Source organism: Dermacentor andersoni, chromosome 2 (assembly GCF_023375885.2).
Source record: "Dermacentor andersoni chromosome 2, qqDerAnde1_hic_scaffold, whole genome shotgun sequence".
NCBI classification, from domain to species: Eukaryota; Metazoa; Arthropoda; class Arachnida; order Ixodida; family Ixodidae; genus Dermacentor; species Dermacentor andersoni.
The window spans coordinates 57,423,516-57,451,035 of NC_092815.1; the positions used below are offsets into that span (position 1 = coordinate 57,423,516).

Here is a 27,520-nt window from a genome sequence, read left to right on the forward strand (position 1 = left end):
CACCAACCGTTACTAAGGACTCAGTATAAAAGTTGATTCTCTCTCTCTCTCTCTCTCTCTCCGTGAACAAAAACTATCATCGTCAATGGCTCATACCCCCATAAGCATTGATGCTCCCGTAAGCAAGCAATAAATGCAATGGCTTATATCCCCGTAAGGCGAGGCTACAAGCACTCAGCAAAGTGAAGCGAACAGTACTTAAATTATTTCTAATCACGCATACAACATACAGAACAGCATGTCGAAAACTGTCATCATCAATGGCTCATACCCCCGTAAGCAAGCGAGAGAGAGAGAGAGAGAGAGAGAGGGCTCTTTATTGAAAAAACAGAGAATTTTGCCGGCGCGTATATAACTGCTGACATGCTACTCTGTATAGGGATGGGGAATGGGATTAAAAGATTCCAGAAAAGAGTTGGAGAAAAAAAGGATAAAAGTAAATATGAAATGTCCGAGTGGACCTCATACTAATATTTACAGGTGACATGGCGGGTAAATTTAAGCTTTTGTATAGGAAGGATGCAATTTTTAAAGCTTTCCTATTTGACCAATTTCTGTCAGGTAATTGAACAATGAATCCAAAACCCGTCGCTGTTTTGAAGGGCCGGGCATTGGACCTAAGATGCTCGGTAACGTTAACGGTTCGTGGCAAATCATGTCCATTTGGTGCTAAAAAAATTGTCTCTCGTCGCGGTACGCGGGGCATTCTAGTAATATGTGCTCAATTGTCTCTAAGTTGCGACAGTTATCACAGTATGGGTTAGTGGTGAGTCCTATGCGGTACAGATAATTGTTCGTGTATGCCACGTTCAGTCGAAGACGATGGTACAATGTCTCTAAGTGTCGAGGAAGTGGTCGTGGAATTTTCGGTCTCATTTCTGGGTCAATGTAACGTAGGAAGTTATCTTGGTGAAGCGGCAGATTCAAGATGCGGTCTTTTTCTTGATAGGCATATTTTTTTGCCATGTTTGAAGCATCGGCTTTTGTAAAATATGTTCTTCTGAACTTGCGGTATTGGAGTCCATTTCTGGCGGCTTCGTCCACTCTTTCATTTCCCGAAATGCCGGCATGGCCAGGTATCCACTGGAACTTTATGCAATGCCCAGCAATCTTAGCCCTGTGGTGAAGATAAGCAATGTCAAATGCTGCTGGTTGATTATTGCAACGCTTGTGCCTGTTCCAGATACTTTGTAGGGCTGCTTTTGAGTCTGTGAAAATCACCCATGTCTTTGGCGGCTGCTGTCGAAGTACATACACAAGGGCCTCCTTAATGCCATATAGCTCCGCTGAAGTAGATGATGTCGCTCGCTCAAGACGAAACGAGAACCGTTGCCCTGTAGAGGTTACAAAAAGTCCGCATGATGAACGATGTGGAGTTGTAGAGCAATCTGTGAAAATGTGCGTTGCGGCTGCGTATTCTTTGTGCATATATTCTAAAGCTATCTGATAAGTCGCTGCCTGAGGCATTTTTTTTTTCGCAGTGATTCCAGGTATATATGGCACGATTTCCAGTGGGGACAGTGTCCATGGTGAAATGTTTCGCGGCATAATTTGTGACGCCTGAGCAGGAATCGAAATAGATATGCTTCCGACGGCCTGCCCAAAGCTAGATGTAGCACGGGTTCTGGAAATATCCTTTAAAAAGTGAGTCTTCGTATGAATGACGTGGCGGAGGTGTATCCGAAGTGTCTCCTGCGAACATAGCACTTCCAGAGGCAGGCATCCAGCTTCTGCTACAGTCCCTGACCGGGACGACCCCTTCGTAAGGCCAAGACATACGCGAAGGCAGTTGTTTCGTGCTGCCTCGAGTTTTCTCTTGCTTGTGGGAGATATTTTGTGCAGGATCGGGAGGTAATATCGTAGTGTTCCATCGACGTAGGCCTTATGGAGGAGCACCATTGATCTACAGTTGCTGCCCCACTGTGATCCGGCTAAAAATCGGAATACGTGCGACGCCGAGGAAATCTTCTCACTCAGTTTTTTCACTTGGGGCGACCATGTGAGGTTCCTATCGATCGTCACTCCAAGAAACCTTTGCGTCTTGACGTATGGAAGGGCACGACCACCCAACACTAGTGGGTATTTTTCCATACACCTCCGCGTGAAAGCCATGGCAACGCTTTTGTCGGGGGACAATTTCAGACCCCTTGGATTTAGGTAGGCCGATATATTTGCTAGCGCTCTCTGGAGGCGTTGTTGGGTGGTACTGCGGGAACGCGCCGCACTCCAAATGCAGATGTCGTCCGCATACAGTGTGATTTTGACGCCAGGGGGCAGGTTTCTTTTCAGATGGATGAGGACTAAATTAAATAATACCGGGCTTAACACAGCTCCTTGTGGCACTCCCTTCTCGACGGCATAAAGCGCCGTGGGGCCATCCGGGGTACACATGAAAAGTTGGCGTCCTTGAAGATAGTCTTCAATCCATGCGTAGAGCCGTCCTCCAAGACCAAGGGTTTCCAAAGCGTCAAGTATTGCTTTGTGATAGACCGAATCATATGCTGCCTTAATGTCTAAAAATAATGCAGTAGGTATGTTTCCAGAGACCAATTCCTCTTCAATTGATGAGACCAAGGCAATGACATTATCAATTGCGGATCTATTTTGCCGGAAGCCATTCATTTCCTCCGGGTAAACTTTTGCAGTTTCCAAGAACCAATTTAGTCGTTTGTAGATCATCTTTTCGAATAGCTTCCCTACGCAGCTAAGCAGAGATATGGGTCTGAAGGAGGCGTAATTTGTTGGCTGCTTCGCTGGTTTCAATATAGGAATGACTTTCGCAAGCTTCCATTCCGTAGGAACCTCCCCAGTTATCCATGAGGCGTTGTAGTACTCCAGAAGGCGTAGGCGAGATGTGTGGCATAGATTTGCGAGCGCTTCATAACTCACGCCGTCATGGCCAGGTGATGATCGCTTGTTTACGTCGCCGATTGCTGCCGTGAGCTCTTCGATGGTGAATGGTAATTCTAAGTCAGGAAGGGTAGCTCGAGGTGGACTAGGCTGACGACGTGCAATTTGCCGCAAAGGTTGTGCCCCGTTGGAAAGGAGCCTGCAGTACTGCTCTGCCACCTCTTTCAGGGATGCGCGCTCATGTAATGAGAGGGCGATAAAAGGATACAGCTGTTGCGGCTCTTTGCGAATGCCTCTGACGACTCGCCAGATTTTGCTCAGCGGTTGTCGTATGTCCAGTGTCCCACAAAAGTCCCTCCACCTTTTTCGGTCCAGTTTGGTGAGGTAACGTCGTATATGTCTTTGTGCCCGTCGACAAGTTCTGAGGTATTCGATATCCTTCGTACGTAGAGCCTTCCTTTCGGCACGCCTTCGAATGGCACATAACCTTTCAAATTCCTCGTCGTTTGTTGGTACATTACAATGCTTAGTGGCAGAGCGGGTACTTTGTTTGAGGCAATGAGCTATTGTCGGTATTATTTCTGTATTCGTAGTTGAGGCTGTGATTCCTTTGTCTACGGCTGCTGTGTAAGCTTCCCAGTCTACCGACTTCAGTTTCACTTTTCTGGGCGACGTCCGAAAATGCAGGGCAGAGATTAGGATCGGGTAGTGATCACTAGCTCGAGTCTCGAAATCTGTACACCATCCGAACATAGGGGCCACTTGACTTGATACGAATGTGACGTCAATGCAGCTAACAGTCGTCGGATTTTTCAGGTATGTTATGCTGCCATCGTTCAAGGGCTCTATATTGTATTTTGCAAAAAGCTTCGCCAGCTTGGCACCCCGAGCACATGTATGTGAACTGCCCCAGATCTCGTTATGTGCGTTTAAACCGCCACAAATAATATGTGGAGACTGAGTGTTTGTCAACAAGTTTTCCAATCTTGTCACGTCGAAAGGTGATCCTGGTTCCAAGTAGACGCCGATCAGGGTAAACACTTTAGATGCAATCACTGTGGTTGCGCAAATATATTCGTTCTTGTCATGTGGTGCTACGTCAATCGCAGAGGCAGGTATGTCGTTGCGAAATCCAACGAGCAGTCGGCTAATTCCATTTTGTCGCCTTGATTGATGAAAATAATACCCCTTTATCCTAAAGTGCTCGTCGACGCGAGACTCGGAAATGACTAAAAAAGGGAATCGGTACACTCGCGTAAGATGCTTAAAGTCTGCTAACTTCGAGCGCAAGCCGCGAGCGTTCCACTGGAATATAGTACATGTGCGGAAGTGTTTGTTGGTGGACACCGCTTGTGAGACGATTGTTGGCGAAGCCATCGTTGCTACTGCGAAGAATCACGGCTTTGCGCCGTGAAAGAAGACGACACTAGCGGTTCCAAAGCCAGGACGGCCTCTATTTCAGGGATGCTCTTAAACGATGGGCTGGCACGCAGAATAGCCTTGATTGCGGCGAACATCATGGGAATCAGCATACTTGGTACCTCATTTGCAGTGCTACCATCTAACAACTTTTCTTGATTCTTCCTGTTCTTCTGCTGCGACCTTGAGGACACTTGTTGCTGTCGTGGGCTTGAGGTTATATCACTTGAGGGCTTTGATGGATTCGTTGCAGTTGAAGGCCTTTGCTGGTTTTCTTTCACGACTGAGGCGTAGGACTTTTTCAAAGCCGTGTCGCTGCGCTGCACCGTGTCGTGTTGCTTTTGGTTTGTAGATGTATACATCACATCCGGATTCGGTGGTGGTTCTCGTCGTTTCCGCACTTTTCCTTGGATTTGCTCCATCGTCCGTGCAAGAGTGGCTGATTTCTTCTTAGGACACCCTCCGTATGACGCAGCATGCTCAGCTCCACAGTTCGCACACCGAGGCTGGGAACGTGACGTACACTCCTTATGCGTATGTGGACCAGCGCATATCTTGCAGCGGATGGGGCCTTTACAATATTTCGCTATATGTCCATGTCTTTGACATCTGAAACATTGAGTAGCAGACCCCATGTATTCCGTCACAGGATAACTGCAGAATCCAAGCGACACTCGGTTTGGTAAAGGGGCGTCCTTAGAGAATTCCAGGATGACCGAGCGTCTTCGGGTTTCCGTTACTACGCCATCTTCGTTAGGGACGTAGAAAACTTGCCTTTTAGCAGATATGACTCCTTGTTCGCTCAAATACTCCTTGAGGTCGTCATCTGAGTACTCAACAGGAACGTCCTGTATCCTCCCGTACGTGGCAGAGTAGGAGTATGGAACTCGAGCTTCTACAGGAATACCCGATAGATCTGTCACTGTGAGGAGACGATTGGCTGCAGGAAGTGTAGACACTGTCACCATGAGGCTGCCATCCTTGTTGAGACGGTGGCTGAGTATCTTTTCTTGGGCTGTTGTCACGACCGCAGAAGCCAGAAGATTTGGGTTTACTTTCCATAAGCTGCTGTCAGGCTGAGTTGGCTTGAATATAACAGGAACACCTGCGGCTCTTTTCTTTTTGTAAGAGACAACAGTGAAGGCTGTCTGGTCCATCTCTTCGTTGTCTCCTGCAGATTGCCTTGCGTCGATGTCATCTTCACGTAGCCTTTTCCTTGCTTGCTCATCTTCTCTGTGGTCTACAGGAGCAACGTGCTGACCTGATTGCTGATTGCTTGCGACGGATGCCATCAGAGCATCACGAAGGGCGGCCGACGGCGGAGGCTCGCCGCGCTGCTTCGTTCCGGTGCGCTTCGGTAGCCGCTTGCTGTGCTTCTCTCGCAGGACGGTGACCCCCAGGCCGGCGTTCGGTGAAAGAGAGGCACAAAGAGTAAAAAGGCGCTCTACACTTGCTAAAAAAGACTTAAAATTACCGACGGGCGTTCGGAAGCGAGCCTATCGCTCGTCGTCTTCTTCGTCCTTCGTAAGCAAGCAAAAAATGCAATGACTCATAGTCCCGTAATGTTCACGGCTACTCACTTTGCGTGAGTAAGGTGCGATGACACTACCCCTGTTTCGTTGTCGGTGATTTCAATGTGGATTTGTCGGTACCGAAAATGGAGCGAATAACGCGTTCCGTGTTGTAGACATATCCCTTGCGATGCCACACCAATACGGCTCAACCGACCACCCAGCGGCGTACGTGCGTCGATTTGACATTATCAAAGAATGTGATTGCAGTTGCAACTGAAATAATGACCACCAATCAAGACAATAAATGGGTGTGCGTACTTTTCGTCACCATGACCACCCATCAAGACAATAAGTGAGTTTGCACCTTCGTTCAAAGTTATGTGTCATCCCCGTGTCGTGGGCTAAACAGCTTCGCTGGTCAGCCACTTTCACAGAATGGAATGGCTCACGATTTTTCGTTTGTTGAGCATCGACCCAGAACTCCGATCAAGGCTACCACAATGTCTACCACGGCATCTGGAGACCCTCTATAACGGGCTTCGACTGAACGTTGCCTACACGAACAATCCTTTTTTTTTTTTTTTTTTTGCAATAGCGAGACCAACAAATCCGTGTTGTGACAACAGTGGCATGGTGGAATCTCTAGATCACATCTTGCTCGAGAGCTCAGTTTACAGAGACTTACGGCATCTATATAGAATCAACATGGAAAAGCTCGACCGTGGTCCCTCTACAGTGACACGGATGCTGGGTTCTGGCCTTGTCCATCAAAACAGCGCAAAGCCCTAAACTTGCTTTTTATATATTGAGTCAATTGGTTTGCTCTCTAAACTATGACTCGCGCACGTCGTCTTATCAAGACTGAGTTTATTTTCTTTCGCATTTACCGTCTACATTCGTCGTATCGGATACTTACCCTACTGCTTATAACATCACACAACCTGCGTTTTTTTTTTCTCAATTTTTTCTTCTGCCCACCTTCTTCTAGGGCCTTTATTCTCCTTCGTTCAATTCCCTGCAGAGTAGCATGTAGGCGAAAACACGCTGGCTAAACACTCTATATATTCCATAAAGAGCGTTTTCTCTCTCACTCTCTCTCTCTCTCTCTCTCTATGCTGTGCCGGTTGAAATACGCCATCAGGCCTTTCTGGTGGAGGATAGAGGGACTATCTATGAGGCAAAAACAAGCATTTCCGTGGGAACACGTCAAAGGCTCATAAATAATGTGCACACGCAAAAAGAACCACGCGAAAGGTAATCAGTGAAAATATGGTACCTAAATATGAACTTCTGTCAAATACTAAAAAAAAGTCATCCTGACGCATGCACGCAACGCACACACAAGGAAAAAAAAATTCCAGAACTCTGCAGATGAGTAATTCTCCAAAAACAACGAAAATTGTAAGGAAAAAAAAATTCCAGAACTCTGCAGATGAGTAATTCTCCAAAAACCACGAAAACTGTACATGTCTGCAAGCCTGGCAGTGTTTGCAAAACCGCTTTTCGAGTCCTCCAGCAGAAATGTTCCATCCATCTGCGACGTCACTAACTGCTAGTTAAGATGAGCCCATGGCCTGCGCGTGATGCCGTTGTTGCGTACGAGGAAGCCAAGAATAGTTGAATAGCAATGCTGGAAACCGTACGGCTTTATCAGCCTGACCGTGACGCTGCCGTCCTTGGGGGAAAAGGACGCTGCTAGCGGGGCGTGGTTCGCCTGTGACTGCGTTGCCACGACCCGAGTGCGTTCGCCGACACCCGTAAGGTGATTTGCAAGGCACATTAAGCGCACGCTATACGCGCGTGCATCCGTGTACTTCGTGACCCCCTTTTTTTTTACCCCTCTTGTTTTTGTGACGTCTTGAAGGCTCGCGTAGGCCGATGCATGCCGTTTTCGTACTACCCTCGGCTCCTCAATATATAGAAGCGCAGTTCTACCTTTTCATTTTTGTTCCGTTTCAACTGTGTTCTGCGTGATGTATCTGGAGATTCCGCTTTTGTACAAACTTAAAGATAGTATTGTTATGCAACTGTCTTGCGGCTATGTACATTTTATGTTCTCTAAGCCGAACAATTAATGCCGGGGTGAAGTGCTTGAGACGAACACTCTTCCCGAAGAGAGTTTGGCGGCAACGATACATGACCCCTCCGAACACTGCACGTACATGCGTAGCTGCCCGGCAAATGAGATGCGAAATGACCAGAAGTCGGAAAATATTTGTGTTAAGTCTTGCTGATCGCGTTCTTTTTGCGTATATTATTGAAGAGATGGGTTCCCAATCTGCAGGACGAGTCGATCGACGCGGACTGTTCGTGCGTCACATTTTATGAGTCACATTCACGGCAGTCGAGCAAAGCGTAAAATCCAATCAAGCGGTATTCTGTAAACACCGTGCGCGAGGTGATTGTGGAAGTCACGAGTGCCGAAGGAAAAACAGTGTGGCATGCCACGAAACAATGCGTCCATTATCGCCACTGCGCATCAGCGGGTTCACAGTGAAAGCGCTGAACACGGATGGGACAGAAACGTGGAGAGGACATGACCGGACAGGCGCTCGGGCGCAGGAATTGCCGCAGAATTTGCAGAATTTAGCTAACGACACTCATCCTCCGCATGCCATTTCCTCGAAACGTTGTCCTACAGCTTTGCAGGCCGGTCACAGCCGAGATGACGGTCTGGCTAACACACCAATATCTATGTGAGTTATGAGGGCAATAATATATCGAATAATTTTAATACTGGGAAGAAAAAGTGTTACTTCCCACCTGAAACCAAACTTAGTATGGGGCACGGAGTCGATCTGGGGCATTCATTGCACGCTGTAGCTGAAATTCTGCGATATATTACTGTGTAAGATATTTAGACAAGGCAGCAGCGGCTTCTGCGCCTTCTACTTCAAAATTATTATTTGTCTTTTTCCGAGCAAGTGAACAGTTAAACAAAGATGCTGGAGTTAATCCACTGATATTGCTAAAGAAGGAAAGATAGAAAGAAAGGAAGGAAGAAAGAAAGGTTTCGCCTTTTACTTTTGATTCTTTTTTGTTTTCTGCCTTTAACGTCACGTGTCCTTCACAGCGCAACGAATTTCGCGGTACGTAACAAGGAAGTCCGAACTTTTTTTCCGTGACAAACAGAGCCAATAGTTACTGTGCAAGGTTGAGGAAGCACTTCGATAACATCCACGTGTACATAACGCGAAATATAACGGTACGGGTTGGTACATACCCGAAAATCCTCGAGCTGACACAGTCGACCTCCCTCAGTGACACGCGCTCGTCCGACCTGACCTGCCACACTCCAGAGGGAACGCATTTTTCCAACAAGTACCAAGCCCAGAGTCTCGGAGGGTGTGACCGTCGTAGCTACGCTTCTTCGTCTACTGTTTACACACCGCAGGGCCCGTGATGTGCATACAGATGTGCATACAAATGTGCATACAGCGTGTTCATGAGCTTCGTCGTACAGCGAGAAAGAAGCCTAGCAAAGAAGCCGGGCTACGCCCCCCTTCCAGTTGTCATCAGGGTGAGTGAGATGCGGGGGCGTCTTTGATGCTCGGTGGCTCCTCCGAACGCTTAAGAGTGCAGGCAACACGTGATGTAGCACGTGGTGTTTCTTTTTTCCTCTCCTCGCTGAATGATGCAGCGGGTAGCGCGTGGTGCCGTGTCACCGTGGGACACGGTGGCACAGCGTTGTCCCGTCACCGCCGCAACCTTCGCCCTCTGAGGTGTGCGCGGCCTACTTGCTCGTTTGTAGTTGCGCTCTTTCTTTCTACCTGCTTATGATGTTTGATAAAACAGAAACGACGCTACGTGGCCGCGCCCAAGTTACGTGGGCTAAACGATGATAGCCATTTTGTTGTTCTTCTTTAGCCAAGGATAGTGAGAACATAGCATAGATCGATGCTTGACTGAAGTGTAGCAAGGAATGGGTGCTATAATTTCTAACACAATGTAATATTTTGCTAAGTTTTCAATTGGGACCCCTCGTAGCATTAGTAATGGCCCTTTGACGAAAGCACGCGTAGCATTTCATATATTCCAAGCGGGCAGCCAGTATACAACTCGTGAACCTGTTTCACTGACACACTTATGTATCGTGACTTGCTGCCTAATGTACCGCTGCTGTTTAAGCAAAGAGAACGCGCGAGAAGCTTCTCGCGTCAGTACGTTCGCCATCCTGGGTCCTTACAATGCAATTTCGAAAGGTCACCGACCTTGCTCGGGTTTATGGAAGGCTTATATCTCATATGCTGCTAACCAGAGTCTTGACAGGCTGCCTCGTGATAAATTACGTGAAGATGTCTGTGATCCTCATCGCCCGCATTTTCTTCCATCGCGTACTGCAGTACAGTAGAAAGGTCTGTGATGTTACGTCAGGAGTGAACGGCCGCGCTAGCATACAGCCCCCGTTACAGCTATCTAGAACGCGGTATCGGTGCGTTCCTGTGTGTCTTCCTGTGCTTGTTTGCGGTTGGAGACAGCTTCGCTTCTGAGCATGAAGTGCGAATTGAGCAAGCTACCGGTTATTTAATGTGCTTCTCGCCCCGTACAGATGGCGGCCGTAGCGCTTGACGACAGGACGCGAGAAGGAATAAAGGAGCACCTTCATTTGTCCCCCTGACGACTATGTACTTTAATCAAGGAGGCTTTCAGTCTCCTTGACGGCTCTGTACACGCTGTGGCGTTCCGCTTCTGAAAACGAGGTCGTGGGATCGAATACCGGCCATGGCGTGCGTATTTCGATAGCTGTCGCAAATAAAAAAAAAAAAAACTTGTGCACTTTGATTTAAGTTCAGATTTAGGAATCTCGAGTGGTCAAAATCAGCCTGTGGCCCTCCACGACAACGTCCATCATAGCCAACAGCGAAGCTTTGAGTCCGTCAAACACAACCACCATTGAAAGTTTGGAGACAGTTGAATTTTGGGCACGGATGTATTATTGTCGCAAATCTTCGCTAGTGCACGAAGAGCGATTCGTGCACTAGTACAATACTTGAAGTGCACCGGCTTAAGAGATCGTTTATAGTGTCCCTGTGCATCCTCCCACACCGCACTCAGTGCTTACTCTCTCCCTTTCTCCCCCTTTCTATTCCTATTTTCCCCACCCCCAGTGTAGGGTAGCAAACTGGGTGCTCCTCTGGTTGACCTCCCTGCCTTTGCTGTCCTCCTCTCCCTCTCTCTCTCTCTCTCTAGCTCGCTCGCTCGCTCGCTTGCTTGCTTGTATCCTGCTGCCGTTTTATGTGCAATAATTCAATGCGGCACAAATAATTTTAGTCTTTTAGTATGCTGCACTGATCAGTTGAGATCATTCGCCATGTCGAATGAGAATGCGCTGCCCTAGTAGCGATCTTCTGGCTGGAACTCAAGAAAGAAGAAAATAAATAAACTGTGTCGTTCGCGAAAAGCCTGCAAAGGCACTGAGAGCTACAGGACTCAAAGCGCGGCCTGCCGTGCCGAACGGAAGAACAGGAAAGCCCCGCGCACCGACGGAAAAGAAGTCATCGGCCGCCTGCAGTGAGCGGACGCGCAAGAGCGGGCGCGTTGGGGAGGTAACCTTAAATGCACATGCCGCAAGGACGCCTGCTGGCACGGTCACAAAGACAAAAAAAAGGAAATAAACGCGGGTGACACAGAAAAGGAAATACGATCGGAGTAGTAACGCGGCCCAAGCTGGTTGGTCCCCGTGCGGCGTACATAAGACGCCTCGGTGCGCGGTCTCCCCTGTTCGAACCGAAAGAAGACTACAGCAGAAAAAAAGAAACAAAAGTTTTCGAGCAGCCGTGCGTGTCCTCTATATGGGTACTACGCATTGCGTATTACCCTGCTCTATTGCCTTTAGGAGGTATGTCTGCGTGTTCCCTTTCCTTCTTTCTTTCTTCAGTGCACGCGTTCCGTTTTCACAATAAGAAGTGTTCGGCGGCCTTTGCTGGCGCTGCTTATGTACCACTACACCTGAAGCTAGCTGGCCGACCAGGCGGCGGCGTGCCAGGCGTGCGGCTGGCGCCGCCGATACGTTCGATGGAAAATGGTGTTTTCGGTCAGTTTGGAACGGTGTTTGGAACGGGGCTCGCCTTTTTGTTCCGCGCCTATGTACTGTATAGTAGCGTCCGTCCTGGAAACGCGGTCGCGTCGCTGTCTGTGCCGAAATGTTTCTTTTTTGTTTGTTTGTTTATGTCTTTCTTTTCTTTTGTCATCGCTTATAGAGCCTTGAGATTGAGGACGGCGGACAGGCGTACATGCACACGCAGGCGTACAAATCCGCTAGCGCGGTTCGTACGCTTTCCGACATTTCTCATCCGTTTTTGTACGTGTCTGACTGGAAAACTTGATGCGCTTACTTTTCAGAAGCATGTGTTTTGTTTTGTTTGTACCTTCATTAACTCGCTTCTTTCCTTGATATACGTATATATATTATGCTATCTTTTACTGACCCGATGTGTCTATGGTGACGCGAAAAGCAAGCATGGCATTTGCATGTGAAGCAGTGCGTAAAACGAAGTTTGCCATTAGAGAAAGTTCAAAGGGGATCTTGGTGAATGACGATACTATTTTCTATTAACAGGTGCCGTTATCTCACTTTCTCAGTTTCGGGCTCAGTGGCATCAAATTAACATGGTCATTAAACACCTAACATATCAGTACAATCATTTTCACACGTATAGGAATCGGCTGTAGTACCGTATATTTTGTTGTTATACAGACAGCAAAACAACGGCATTGGCAGCCCAAGATGGCGGCACTCAAACGCTCTCGTAAAATAGTGTGCACCTCGCTTTGTATACTAATCAGTGATCACCCACAAATTTCATGGCAACGATGAGTGGTAACAGCAAAGCGAATAGCGAATCGATCTATTTTTAGCGCCTTCACGCGTTTATGCCTCCCCTCCCCCCTTTTTTATGATGCAATTTTCTTATCTTTACTATCATTATTGGCTTATGACGATCGCGATGAAAATGGAACGCTTGCATTTCCGCTTGCATCTTCGATGCGTTTTCCGTTCATTCACTCGACCTTAATAGCATATAAGTTCGACCCTTCAAATACCCACCATAAGCTCCTTCACGTTGAAGTAAGGCAAAGAGGAGGGCCAGTAATGAGCGCAAAACACTGACACGATAAATCCTGGTGCCGCCTTAACATTAGGCAATTCAGAGGGCTCAGACGTGCAGGCCGAACTACGCTCTCGCAACAGCAATGGCACAGCCAGTAATGCACTCGGGGAGCATTGAGACGTTAATCCACGCATACATATCACGGCGCCCGCACACTGACTCCCGACCGGCACGCGCCGCGTCTGGCACGCCGTGCATATACGACCGTCAGCGTACAATGCGATTGCCGTGTTCGCTGGCGAGCACTTATAAGACGGGCCGTCGCCAGTCGGCAAGCTCATAAGCGCCAGATATCATTGGCTGCCGAGCAGGAGAAGAAAAAAAAATATACGAGCTCCCTGTGCGGGCTCGCCAGGCTGCGTATTGCAAAATGCATGAGCATCCGATACAGACTCTCCGCGTGAGTCATTACGCGGTCACACACGGAGTTAGTTTGGGAGACATTTGAGCCCCTTCTCTGGTGGCCTGGCCTCGTGTGTATGCAGGTCAGAGCATCTACGGTTCCTGTTGCAGCCACTTGCCAGTTGTTCGTGCCATGTGTTCGTAACTAATGTGATAGTGGTTAACCACGAGGTTTGATTATACGCATAAGCGATGGTATAGAGCACACATTTGCTTCTTTCGCGTGCGTTACTGTCTTTTGTTGTCGCCGTTAATCACTCGAAAATAAGGACGCCCTGCTGCGCTGGTATCGCGTTTGTATTTTCCGGTTTCGTAGCGAATGTGTGTCTCCAGTGCATGACTTACAGCATTTGATGATAGTCCGCTTATTTTCATAGTGGAGAATGCGTTGCAGTACGAAGGCCTTCTAGGAACGTGGATCAGTGTATTTTACGCCATCTGTAATGTAGAATGTACCTGTGATCGTGCTCGTTAAGTTTATGCACGTGGAGAGGACTGGTCACTGAACTTCACTCGCGGGTAAGCTAGCTCACACAGCTGCTGGAAGCAAACTGCGCCATCGTTACTGTTATATTTTTTTTCTTTATCTCATGTAGAACTTGACAAGAAATACAGTATACGTACAGTCTGCTAAAAACTCAGCAGCCAGTACATGATGAAAGCACTGCAAATAGGGATATGTTTGCTGTTTCTCGATAACTAGACATAAATGATGCGAGTGAAAAAATGAAGTGTAGAGCTGACGTCTGAAAAGACAGAAGGTGAGAAAAGTGAATTTTTATTAGAGCTATGAAAAAAAAAAGAACATCTTTAGCTCCACGTGAACAGGGCAAACTGGCATTAAAACACTTGTTCTCTGCACGTTAACATCGGCAACTGCGAGTATTGCCCTTGCAGTACCGTTACTTCACGGACCTTATATAAGGAAATGGCCAATGGCACATCACTGTATGACCACGACACCCCGGCAAATTGAAACTCTAATCTAGTCCAGCTGAACGGAGACGTCGCCGACTCGGAGAGCAAGTGTAATTTCGTTGTTCTCTCATTTCGTCATTAGGACACGAGACGCGGCCGAAACGCGTACGTGACGCCGCGAAGTAAGTGCGCACTCAATGCGCGAGTTTGTCGTTCCTTCGAGTTCAACGCTACCTGCGATCAGGCATATAAATCCCCATTGAAACCGCGGATGCGGCGGCGGAGCCGGGGAGCATTCTTTCCGCTCGCGCGTAGTTTGCGCGCGTTCCGTTCTGGCGCTGCGATCGCGCGCAGTTTCGCGCGGCGGCGGTTTCGCGCCACGACCAGCCCCGCGGCGTAGAAAGAAGCGCAGCGGTGCGAGTACGTGCGCGTCAGCCGGCCCTGGATATATGCTCTTCCCTGCGGTCGCACGCCGTGCGCCGGTCGCCTGCTTCTCCTAGCACCTGCTGAATACGCGCTCGCCATGCCTGCCTCTCGGGTGAGCTTGCGACGGCGGCATGTTTCTACTGCTTCGTCGTTTTTTTTTTTTTTCGTAGCTTCTAGTCCCTTATTTCCAGCCCATTGTACACCATTATGTAATCGTAACAATTAACGGACGATCTCTACTAGTTGGCAGGTTTCCGTGCACTACTTTTTGGTTGTTTGAACTAGTACCTCCAGCGATCTAATTGTTGAGCCTGCTATACACGTGCCGCGCCAGATAGATATCGGTTGTCATTTCCGCTATGCTGCACGATACTTGTGACATGATTACTTCTGCATACGCGGAAATTTACTTGAAAGAATCGGTTATCCGGAGCATGCAACAATGAGCGTCACTTAGAGTGCGCAAGAGCTTATTTACGCACATCGACGTCCACTGCTGAGAGACAGCGAAGCCATGGACGGCGCTCCGAAACTACCATTAGGTTTCGTTACTGAAACAAGTTCCCAAAGGAAACAGAAAATCGTACGACAGCCACGTGTAAATGGAATTCTGCTCACAGCTTTCTCAGAGCCGAGTTTCCTTTGTCAATTTCGCTGCTTGCAGCGTTTCGGAAACTACGAGGTTTCGTTTTTGATGGGCACCTCTGAAATCCTGCTATGGTGAAGCCGGGTAGTTTCAGAGCGCAAGTAAAAGCCGTTATTAAGAGTCACCTATACGTTGCCTGTTTCCCCGCTGCTCGAAAAATTATACGCACTCAATATGTATTAGTATGTGCCCGCCCACCGTTTATGTTCTCGTCGACTCTGGCCTTGACTCGGACAAGCTCAGCTCGCTGACGGTATCGCTGGGTGGCGCCGTTGCGTAACAATGGAACAGTAGCGCAGCGGTTTTCTTTTCGTGCAGCTGGTCTCCGCCGCGTCTTGTCGGACAAAGAAAGTTAGGGAAATTGCTCCCGCCCATTACGTATGCCCCGTAATGAACAACTCGTGCCGCGTTCGTTTTAATTTTACGTACAATGGCTCCGCGCGCACGAAACTGGGCACGCCCCCTTCCCGCGCGTGATCTCTATTATTCCGCTCGCGTAATATCGGTCAGCGCGCTTGCTTGTTTTGCTGCGTTGTGCTGCGGGAAAATGCCGAGATTCCCATCGTGGGCTCGCTCTGACTGAGATATCCGCTGTGCAAAAAAAAGCACGCGTATACAAATGGAGGCGACAGATTGCACCGTGATAGACCGGCCATTTGTATTAAGGCCGGCTGTCTCAGAACTCAAAGGTTCAAGAGAGAAAGAGATGATTTTGGCAGTTTGTTCCTAATGATTCTAGCTGGTTTTCATCTCACGATGCCTGGAATAAATTCAGAGGGAGAGAATTTTAATTTTGGACATAATCGGAAGTAAGCTACAGAAAGGTGGTCTACAATTAGAACAATTGCACGCAGAACCGAGCCTTAGTTAAAAGACTGTCGGCAACATTTCGCTGAAAACAGCGTGATTCAAGAAGCATATGGAAGTTGGTTTGCCTCATGCCGTTTCAGTGGCAAACGGTATGAAGTGTGTATACCGCCGACCTTACGATTCTAACGCAGCTGTTCTCCAAACTCTCTCCCCTTTTAAATTTCCCGAAATGACGCACGTGTACACGTACCGCACAGTCTGGAACTCTCTCTCTCTCTCTCTTTCCTGCCCAGGTTGTATGATTCAGTGAAGGTCGTTTTGTTCGTGAAAAAAAGAAAAAAGTCCTGTTGTCGCATCGCATAGCTAGCTGCCACCGACACGATGAGACACTGACTGATCGCGTTGTCGTGCGCGCGTGTGTGTGCCTTTGACTTTCCTCCGTCGATGCCCTCCGCCATTGTTAGCGTGCAGCCGAGGTTGCTTTTATACCCCTACGCACGTCGGCCGCCCCGGGGGATCGCGTGTTTTCTTCCATGACGAAAGAAGACGCCCCGTTTCTAATTGAAACCTTCACCAACCTCCACTTCCCCTTCCACCCTTCGTGCTTGTCAAGCGCATCGAAAAAACAAACAAGAACAATAACAATTCGTAATGTTAAAGTCACCGCTAGTTTTCTGGCCTTGCTGTGAGACCGACAAGCGTTCCTAGTCATTGCACTAACTGTTTGCCCTTGGTCCTTCGGCAAACGAATGAAGGACGCTTGAATTCGTTATAAAGAAACTTCAGCTCTACTACCTCGATGACCCTGCGACCTCAGTGAAACTTCGTGAATAGCTTTTATTGCGTATGTGTTGTCTTCGGTACACGTGCCACTACATCGCTCGCGTTTCATCGTTACGATGAACAGCATACGAGGCTTATGGAAAGGCTGACAGTTGTACTTTTTATTGAAGTCCTCCAGCACCTCTATCTCTCTCTTTCCATATGCCTGCCGGACGTTCTACTTCTGTAACGGTGCCCGTGTCTGTCTACTCGTCATTCCAGCGTCTGATGAGCATCGTATTGTGGGGTGGAAAAGTTCGCCTCTCTCAGCACTTGCTGGTGATCACATTGTGTGTTTGTGTTCTCATCTTGGTTTTGACTTTGATTCTGTGTTGCCTTTAGTCAACGTGGTGCCGCTGGCGTACGAGTAGCGTTCATATCGCAGCAGGAGGGGTGTTGTCTAGCGTGGAACTATGCATGGCTATTATGAAAATCTGTTTACCACACATTTTAACGCTATTTAACGCACACATTGGCTAATCTGTCGTAAAAAAAGGATTAAATAAATTCAGGCCCAAATCGAGGCCATATGGAATGCTATGAATGATTCAAAAGAAAAAAAAAGGAAACAAAGAAAGTGCGCGAGCAATATCTACAAAATAGAGTATAGTCCTGTTTTGCTTGCGCAGAGTCTCTGTCTTGACATACACCGCATCTCATGCACTCCCGCATCACACATATTGCACCGAAAGAAGTACCAATGCCCCCTGCTATCCATAGAGAGCTGGAGTGGTCAAGCAACCGAGGCGCTGTCAGTGGCGTTATTTCCTTCTTATTGAGCAAGTTATTGAAGCAACTTCATGTTATCATTGTAATAAATTTCCTTCTCTCTGAGTGCTTTTAATTTTTTGCCCCAGCGCAGGACAGTGACTTCCGTCGAGTCGCTTCTACGCAACTTCTGTGCTTTATTTATTGGTGTTACCGAAAAAGCAAGTTTACTGGACTTTCAAGCGCTCACTCCCTTCCTCGCTTCGTGAGAATGACATTTGGCTGAAAATTTTTGCCGTTTCTCAACTTCAGTGTAGAGGCAGTCGCAGTGTCGTTGTGTTAAAGAATGCAGTGCGCTTGGAGATCAGCTACCTCGTTCAGCATGTTTGCTTGGCGGTATTCACGGTATTCTACGTATACGCTCCCGTGCGCGACACTGGCCTACGAGAACCCGCGGGGTTACATAAAGACATATATATATAGCAGGAAAATGAAAGCGGCGGTCACGTATGTATTCCGGTGCGGGGGTGTAAATATCTCATACATCCGCACTTGACAGCAGGCGACACGGTTCATTGGCTGGGGAGTCAAAAAAGCGTGACGCACGTATACACGGAACGCAATGAAAGTGACATGCTTGCTGCGGTTTCAGTTATTTATTATTATTTTGGGGGGATCTCAGTGACCAATCTGAGAAGCACTGCGTTAATTTCTCCGGTTGACGCACGCCCTGAATATTGCGCATACCGCGCCTAATTTGTAATATTAGGAAAAATTAATTATCATTCAGCCGAAACTGGCTTGCACCTTTTGGTTCTTCGCCTATTTCCTACAGAAAGTGGCCGATGTAATTCTTGACAAAAACATACTGAAGAATGCAAGCCGTTTCACCTTTTTTTTTTTTTTTTCAACTACTGCCGGTGTGCTGGTACAGTAATTGTGCGTTCCATACAAGTGTAGTTCGCATACTTCGCGCTAGCTTACTTTTATTGTACAAGAACTAAGCACCCGACTACACGTATGTACCATGACAGGACTTCCAGCTTTTTGCGCGTACTTACGCTATTTCAATGCAGAGGCTGTGACCTTCAAAAAAGAGATTAGGGGACGCAAGTGGCTTGCGTACCCAAGAGCCCAAAGTATGCTTTCGTTTTGCTTAAGGGTGTACGAATAGCGAGTTTTTTTTTCAGACCTAATCGAATACGAATCGAATAGTTTTCGAACAATGAACAGCCGTTATCACAGTCAATATAATAAGATGTACACTTCCCAGTATTATTAAATTTGGCTAGTTTCTGTACGTACATAATATACATAGTATGCTATGAAAAGACGTTTATTAAAAGCACAAATAGAGCATTAGGGCCGAGCAAGTAGTTTCTTTGCCTGCACACGGCCCGAACGAAGAACACTCAAATCTACTGATGACTGCTTGGACCCCCCCCCTCTTTTCAGAAGAAAAGCTTTTGGGCGCGTGGAGGAGCGTTGACTGTGCCCAACGTGCTATAAGATCACTTTTGAACTTTTTAAGTGAGTCTGGTTTAGACGATCGCCTCTAGAAACTGTGAGACGTGCTGTCAGTGCGAAATGTGTTTGCGCAATAACTTTTTGTGACAAGATTACTCTTTGTATGGAGAAGATTACTCTTACGTGTATGCGTATTCAGTGCGCACCCGCATATTGGACAACGTGTATATAGTATCTCATTGTACCATAACATAATCACTCGCCACCTACCTTTCCCTGTATTTCCCACTTCCCCTTTCCCCAGTGAGGAGTAGCAGGCTAGAGACACGCTCTCCAGGCCGACCTCTCCTCCTTTCTCCTCATTAAGATCTACTCCTCCTCCTTCGCCTGCACAGGGCTCTTCAGAGAGAGAGAGAGAAAATGATAAATGAGAGGTAGGGAGGTTAACTAGGAGTGAGCCCGGTTGGCTACCCTACACTGGGGAAAGGGAAAGGGGGACGGAAAGATTAAAAAAAAAGACAGGGAGAAAGTCCACTGGAGATATCAGCCAGTCACTCAGTCCGGATCACAGACGCTGACTCAATCCGGTCGCTTTCAAATATCGCAGCAGTGCTTTTGTGGCCTTTTGTAGCTGTGATATGCGAGGCCATGATCCCAAGATCTTGTTCAAGGTGAACGGCTTTCCATCTAGCTGATTGAGAGCTGTGCAGAGGTCTTGCCTTTCATTTTCATAAGATGGGCAGTAGTAGCACAGTAGGTGTACTGTGGTTTCCTCGACACCTAATGATGACTGAACTGCCTGTAAAGTACGACGACCTAAGTGACGTAGCCTGCTCCATTACGCATGTGTCTTATGTTTATACTACGCACGCGCGGGTGAAAACTTCTCGTGGTTTTTCTCCAATATTGTCTTTATTCGGGCGCAGTTGACTTTCTGAAATATTCTAACTACATTCGCATTTAAGAATAGTGACTATCCGATTGGAAGACCGAATCGAATAGCGCACTATTCGATTGGTTATTCGGAAGTTTCTAATATTCGCACACCCCTCGTTTTGCTGGAACCCAAGCGGTTTGCGTACGCAGAACGCAAGTCTCTTGGGTCCCCTAATCTAAAACCCCATAATACTTACGGCGCGTCCGCCCTGACAGCCCACCGCCAATGTATCTGCAAATGGCGATCATGTGCTACAGCCGAATCTGGCTCACAATCAACGCACGTTCTTATGCTACAACCTGTTACTGGTGTTAAGTGTTACATACTTTGACTAGCCATTAGTAAAGTGTGTGTTCCAAAAGTCAATTGTTGTTACTGGCAGTTTTAGAGGCAGTGTACATTTAAACGGCGTAAACTGAAGATTTTGGAAGGATGGACGCACCTTGAATGTCAACAGCTAGAAGAAGAATAAAAAAAAAAGAAAACGTGTATGTAACCGGCGGTAATACAAAACTGACTCAGTGGGATATCAAAAAAAAAAAACATCACATGTGCGGCTTTAGCGAAATGAGCCCGAAACTAGCTGCTGGGACGACCATGCCTTTACCTCTATATACGCTGTCAATGACGTGCACGTTGATGCTCGCTGACCTTCATAGTCCGCGTTATCCAGAGCACGACTGCCTCTACAATGCCAGCGGATGTGGGACATCCTGCTGAGACCGCAATCGTCGCGTCGGACGCGAAAGTCAGCGCCGGCTGACTGGCAGAAATGCTAGCATATAGAACACACACTAGCGTATACATGGAGCACGCTGTATACAATCAAAAGGGAGACTTACTTGAAAGGCGCGGCTGCTGGGTTCAAGGTTAAACGGTTAAATGCCGTTGACTGTGTGACTTGAGTGTACGTGTTACTGCCACGATGGCTCAACATGCGTCTCTAGCCCTGAACAGCTGCGCGCGAAGCCCAGCGCCGAAATATAGTGGCTGCCATCACGTTCGCTAATTGGCAGACGCGGAGTTCGGGAATGTGGTGTTCGAGCGAGAGTAGACCATACCCTTAACCCTTTAGGTTCCCAATTTTGGTTTATATTCTGGGCAACTCAACGGGTGAAGAAATGGAAATAGACAAAAAATAATATTCACAAAGCAGATCTTTTTGTCACTATTTGCAAGAGTTTGCGGAGTTCTAAACGTTTTCATTAGAACAATTGCGTGAGAATCGAATGGCCCGGAATCGTTCAAATATTTTAATCATTGACATGCCTAAGGCATTTCGCGCGCATTACAGGTGGCAGAACTGAATGCAATATGGCGATTTACGTCTCAAAAACCACGTTCTGATTATGAGGTACGCCGTAGTGGGGGATAGCGGATTAATCGTTCCTTTAACGTGCACTTAAATCTAAGTACCCGAGCGTTCTTTTCTTTTTTGTTGTTTTTAGGTGGCGAGCTCGTAAGCTGGAGCTCAGGCGCTTAATCTCAGCATGCGGCAACGTGCGGACTTTTTTTCTAAATTTGAAGAACTACGATTCCACCACGTCGGCGATATAGAAAGCCACGAAAGCGCTGTTGCGTTTCTTGAGATCTACCAGCCTGTATCACCGCTTGTTGACTCACTGAACAGGTTCTGTATGCGTGTGGCTTAATACTGTGAACTTTTCTTCTCTCCTTGTACTCATCTTTTGGTCTCATTTCTCCCTTTTCCCAGCGCAGGGCAGCCAGTAGGGCTCAGCCTAGTCAAACCCTCTTCCTTTATTTTATCACTCCTCCTCCTTTTCCTCCCCCTCTCACTTTCGAGAGATAACCAACGATCTGCAGCGCAAAGTCCACACAAAGGATGTAGTGATTCGCGTTGCTTGCATTCTGATTTCTCAAGGTGGTCTCAGCTTTTGTTATCTGTGTCACATATGTCTTGCGAAGCAATAGGATTTCTGCAGGAAGAGATGGATCAGAAACAATTAATAAAACAAAATAGATGTGTTGGATGGTAATTAATGGGAAACGAACGCTTTAGACGGGCTAATGAGCATTAAAAAAACGACAAGAAACAGAATAAACGATATGTCACGCTGCAGTTTTAATCTAGTTTAAGCGGTGCGGTCGCGACGTAACGCCAGCCTATTTTTCCGTAGAAGCACACCTCGGCAGTTCTGTCCGCTAAAGGCGAAATTAATGCACTCTGAAGCTTAGAACGGATGTGTAGTTCTGTGAAACTGCAGTGTAGCGTACTTGCACGTTGTTAATAGATGCGTATTATACAAAAAAAAAAAAGAAAGAGGGAAGGGGGAGAGGATAGAGAACGTAATTTTTTTGTTCTGGTTGTTTAAGCGGATCGTGACAGCATAAACCTTTACACATTTTCTCATTCCCCTCATTAGCTTTCCGTGAGTCCATCCATACATGCAAAGATTACAAGAGAGAGAGAGAGAGAGAGACATTTGTTAACGCATTTTAGTCCGATCGTCGCTGTTAGAGTCCAGGTGGGTCCCGCAGGTCATGATGCTTCGTTGATTTGTCTGAAGCCCCACTTACGTGTTTCGCTCTACATTATGGCCACCAGGGACCATAGTGTAGGGCGTACCTCTTGCGGTGAAGCGGTCCAGTTCTCCCAGATGTATGGAACTTTACGCTTCCGCTGCGTGTCTTGCACACACGGTATAATTTGTGCGGGGTCCTCACCTCGCACGCAGCAGTCGGAGCCATTGTGCTTCCAACCTCTCTATAAGGACCCCGGTTAACCCCATCTAGCGCTCCTGGCGAGTTCCAAAAAGGCACTGCACCTGTGCAGTCTGCGTACGCCTAGAAAGCTTCCGCTAAAGTTTGCCAGAGTTCGTTCCCCCAGCGCTCCGCGATTTCTGAGCGTCTTCGCTTGGCAGGCGTAGAAAGTGCCGTTTTCTCCGAAAGCGGAAAGACTCGGCGAAGAAGAGCGCTTCTCTTGTGCCTCGTTTACCGCGCGTTCTTGAAAGAAGGCTTGTTTCGTCGGCCCCCCCAAGTAGCCTTGCCGAGGGATCAACTTTGCAAGGTCGTATTTTCGGCTTCATTGCACCGACCGTCCTGACGTCCCAGCTCCCTGCGGCTCTCTGTGCGTTCTTTCTTCAAGCGCGACGGTCCTTATAGAAGCCAACGCGAATGTACTCAGTCTTCGAGACCCCGGGCCTTAGCGCTACGTGTCGCGAGGTGGCCAAAAAAGGAAAAGAGAGGCGAAGACAAACAGGAGCAGCAAGAATGGAATCCGAACAAAGGAAACAAAAATACCACGAAAAGGCCGCGTCTCTGCAGCTATATATAATAGAAAGGTCTCGCAACCTTTCGGTCGACTGAAAAACAGCACCCCACATGCGCGAAGCAGAACCGAAATATGACGCAGCATATAAATTCGTGTGGTAAAGCGAAAGACAAAGAATGTTCATGGGGGAGTGGGATAAGGGGAGGGCGCATTCGGCGTGTTCTGCGTGGCTTTACAGTTTTCGGGTCGGTGTCGTCGGTGTAAGTATACGCGGCAAAAGGGGTCGATGTTTGGGGCCGCTTTCTGCCCCGCCCCGTGTATATGGATGCGGTCCCTCTGTATTCGTCTGCTCTTGGACGAGGATAAACTGCTCATTGTTTTCCGAAACAAACCCCACCGGATACGGGAAAGTGACAAATTGCTGACATTTCTTTTTTTCGGCGCTCATCCCCCCGGCGCATCGCGCCATTTCCTTCTGTATATACACAGCCGGTATTTCGGTGTAGAAACGGTCGCTCGTTCTGCTTATGCCAGTCTGGCTGTGAGGTCCTCGTCCGTTTATTTCCGTTTTTTTTTTTTCGGCATGTGCAACGCTAAGCGATCCGAGTGAGAAAACAAGGGTTCGTCGAAGCAGTGTAAACAGTAAGAATGCTTTGTTGTGTAGAATCTGACCTGGAAGCTAAGGGATCTAGTCGCATGACAAGACAATGAATCGGCGTCGTCGTTACGATATATACGAGTGGCGCACGTGCATGAGTAAAAATCTAGGGCCTGGCATGATCTCTGGCAGAAACGACAACCGCGATTGTTAAGAGGAGCTATAAGCATCCTATGCCTTTCTTTTTTTTTCCCCTTCTTTCCTTCCTTCCTTCTTCTTTTCTTTGTGTTTATTTGCAACGTTAAGAAAAGAAACGTTTAATCGCTTATTCAAATTTAACTTTCACGGAGGTTTTGTTCTTTTCAGTAAACGTGGGCCACTTTGGCAACCGAGCGTGTCTGTCATCTGCATCTCAAGATATTCTAGTCTAATCCATTACTCCGTATACCGGTTCTGCCACCGTACGTCCCATATGCGCTCTTCTATTTAACGCTGTGACGTAGACGCACCAACCCGGCTGAACGAAGCCTCTGCGCTTTCGTTCTCATATATGCGTATACGATGCTCCAGGCGTTTGGCGACCATATGCGCAGTCTTGCGTGTTCATACGTGATGACGACAAGCCTCAGACGTGGCACGTACTCGAACATTGGCCATCCACGTTTTCTGTTTTCTTCTTCTTCTTCTTCTTCTTCTTCTTCTTCTTCTCTTTTTGACGGTACATGTCGTTCATCGCGCGATGCTGTGTCCTCGACGCAATGTGCCTTACCCCTTCTGCAAATAGCTAACACTGCTGCCTCGAATAACGATTAGCGCAATCATGCGTTTACGGCCATCGTGGCTTTTCCAACGCGTGCCACGCAGCGCCATGGGCGCAAACAGGAAGCCGTTTGTTAGAAGCAGCCAGACAGCACCTCTTGGGCGAATGTTTATTGCCAGCCTCTTGTAGCGCTCAAAAGGGGCACCACTGTTTGAAGGTGGTACAGGGACGCATGCGACTAACATTTATCCTATATAGCTAAAGCCGCGTACTTGAAGAAGCAAGGACGCACACAAAACAAGGGATGACGCGAAACACCCAGTGTGTGTACTTATTTTTGATTCTATTCGTATTCTTTGAGTGCCTTGCTCTGAATTATGATAACCAACTAGCCCTTCAGTACCTGGGGGAGAGGAAGAGAGAGATGCAAATGAGAGAAAGGCAGGGAGGTTAACCACAGTTAAACAGTACCTCGGAAATTTTGGCAGTGCTTCTTGCTTCCAACGCTGACAACGTTTTTGTACTATCACGCCCTCCTTTTCTTGTTTTGTTTTTTTTTCTTTACTTTTTTGTACTGTCTAAGCGCTCGTGTCATCGTGCAGGTTGGTCTGAAGTAATCTATATTGTTTCGGGTTCTCATTGAGCGGTTTTCTTATAGCCTACTATCTATCTGGAACCGACAGCAAAATAGAGTGAGGGGGAAAAAGAAAGGCTGCGCGACAACCCTCATTTGCTGATAGGCCGTCTGTTCCATTTCTGTCTCACTAAACCCGCTCTTCCTTGCCGAGTACCGTGCCGCCTATCCCATGGGTCTGTAATCTCGTCGACATTCCTTATCGGTCACTATCTCTCGTTCTACTTCTCATGCCTTATCGGAGCCGGCAGGATGCGCTTAGCGTTGCAGGCACAAGCCCTCAGAAAAGGGGCTCAGATGGACAAACCCTATACCTGCAGCACGAAGAGACGGAGACAAGCTGCTGCCCATTGATAGGCAGCGAGTAATCTCTGCCCTTTTAACCCTGTCCCCTGTTGCTCTTTGCAGCTCACTTGCATCGACGTTACTATGTGCGCGAGCAACTTCACGTTGTCGGGCGGTCGGCAGAGAGAGAGAGAGAATGAACTTTGTTTGGAAGTACCCTTGTCTGCGCTTGTATCTTCATTCAGGCAGGTGCCAGGTGTACCGTTGCGATGAGCTCGAGCACGCTTGTGTGTGTGTGTGTGTGTGTGTGTGTGTGTGTGTGTGTGTTATTTTAATCTTATTTATTATTATTTCTTTGCTGAGTCACTCCTCTAGGGTTGTCGATCGTTCTTTTTCGGGAAGTAGGCCAGGCTGCGCTTTATAACTGGGCGGCTTTTCGAGCATTCCCACAACAACTGAGCATTGCCCGGATAGCCATTGCGGGCCTAAAAGATCTTATATGTAAATGCCCTTATATGTACTACGATATGGGTAGTGCGCCGTTTGCAAAGAACGCCTCGGCAGCCGAAAATGACATTGTAATTCGAACGAAGTCGCTTATTTCATGAGAACTTTGATAAATTGAGGGACCGGTCCACTAACCTCAAGGGTCGCAAGCGTAGCGCACAACACCTGCCGCACTTGGCACAATCCCGTACTTTTCTTGCACCAGATAGAGCCGAATATAGTCGTGGTGTGCACAGTGCCCGTACTACATTGCGCAACCGTGCGTTTCTGATTGTTTAGTTGAAGTGTTAGTCGGGATGTGCTACACTGCGTATGCGGACAGTTTATGTTCTCTCTCTTCTTTGTCTCTTTCCATCCCTTGATCTCCTTCACCTTGCAGGATAGCAAACTTTACGTACGTCCGGTTGAACTCTGCTTTTGCTTGCATTTCTTTCTCCCTATCTGTCTGTACTGTCTGTACTGTCTGACTTGCCCCCAGTACAGGCGTACTGGGGGCAAGTCTTGCATTCTAAAATGAAATAAAGAAAGGATGGAAATTCTGGCGTTTTACATGCCGAAACCACAGTCTTATTATGAGGCACGCCTTATCTGAGGACTCCGAATTAATTTTGGCCACCTGGGGTTCCTGAACGTGCAGCCAATGCTCGGTACACGAGCGTTTCTGGATTCAGCTCCCATTGGAATGCGGTCGTCGCGGCCTTGGATCGATACCGCGACCACGTGAATTTGTATCGTAGCCATTGATCTTGCTAATATGTCGTTCTCCCAGGAGCAGACCGATGACTACACGCGGCAGTTAACTAGGCACGGCAGTGACGGGATTGCAAGCCCTAAAGAAACTAAGCTTTTCATGTAACCTTAATTAGTTAATCTTCAGAACTGTCAACCTCGTAACGGAAAATACGACTCATATTGTTGCGTCCGGCATTAAGCTACGAGGTGTAGAATACAGAGAAAGGTCTGTCACACCAGCGTCCTTTCACGCAGCCTGATACAATATGTTAGTTTTTCAGAACGTCGTAGCGTTACCAAATTGCTTTTTTTCTTAATAGTTCGTACAGAAATTGCAAGACAAAACTGATTTTTTTTATCAGCTTCCGCAACCTCCACTAACATGGCTTTAAATAGCTCATGTCGAGAACTCTTGGTAAAAAAATAACGAAAGAAAAAGAAATAACCAACAAAACGTTTTTAAATAGGACTTTAGTATCAGCAACGCAGCAAGCCGCACTAAACTGAGGAGCGCTGTCCCGCTCAACGTTACATTGTTTCGTTCGATGATATCAGTGGCATCTGTGAGGACGAGTTCCGCGTTAATTATCGGTTGCGCACTGTCGTGGCAGGACATTGGCCCGGCCTGTTATGATCACTCTTAAAAGATAAAAAAAAGACAAATACGATAGGGAAGGCCCGGAGGAGACAGGCGATAGACAGCCCCGCTACATGTGCCAGTCGGGACACGAACGTCTGGAT

The 27,520-nt window shown here is 47.6% G+C and overlaps 1 protein-coding gene across 3 annotated transcripts in view; it reads left to right on the top strand.

The window, feature by feature from the left end:
- The window catches only part of LOC126542258 (uncharacterized), a 147,450-nt gene that overhangs the window by 91,724 nt on the left and 28,206 nt on the right, over window positions 1–27,520 (top strand). The window contains exon 1 of one of the 3 annotated variants that reach the window (XM_050189248.3): window positions 14,551–14,753. The exons of the other annotated variants lie outside the window; for them this stretch is intronic. The gene's annotated coding sequence lies outside the window, so the exon portion shown is untranslated. Of the gene's footprint in view, window positions 1–14,550; window positions 14,754–27,520 lie in introns of those variants that run through there. 3 annotated transcript variants of the gene reach the window in all.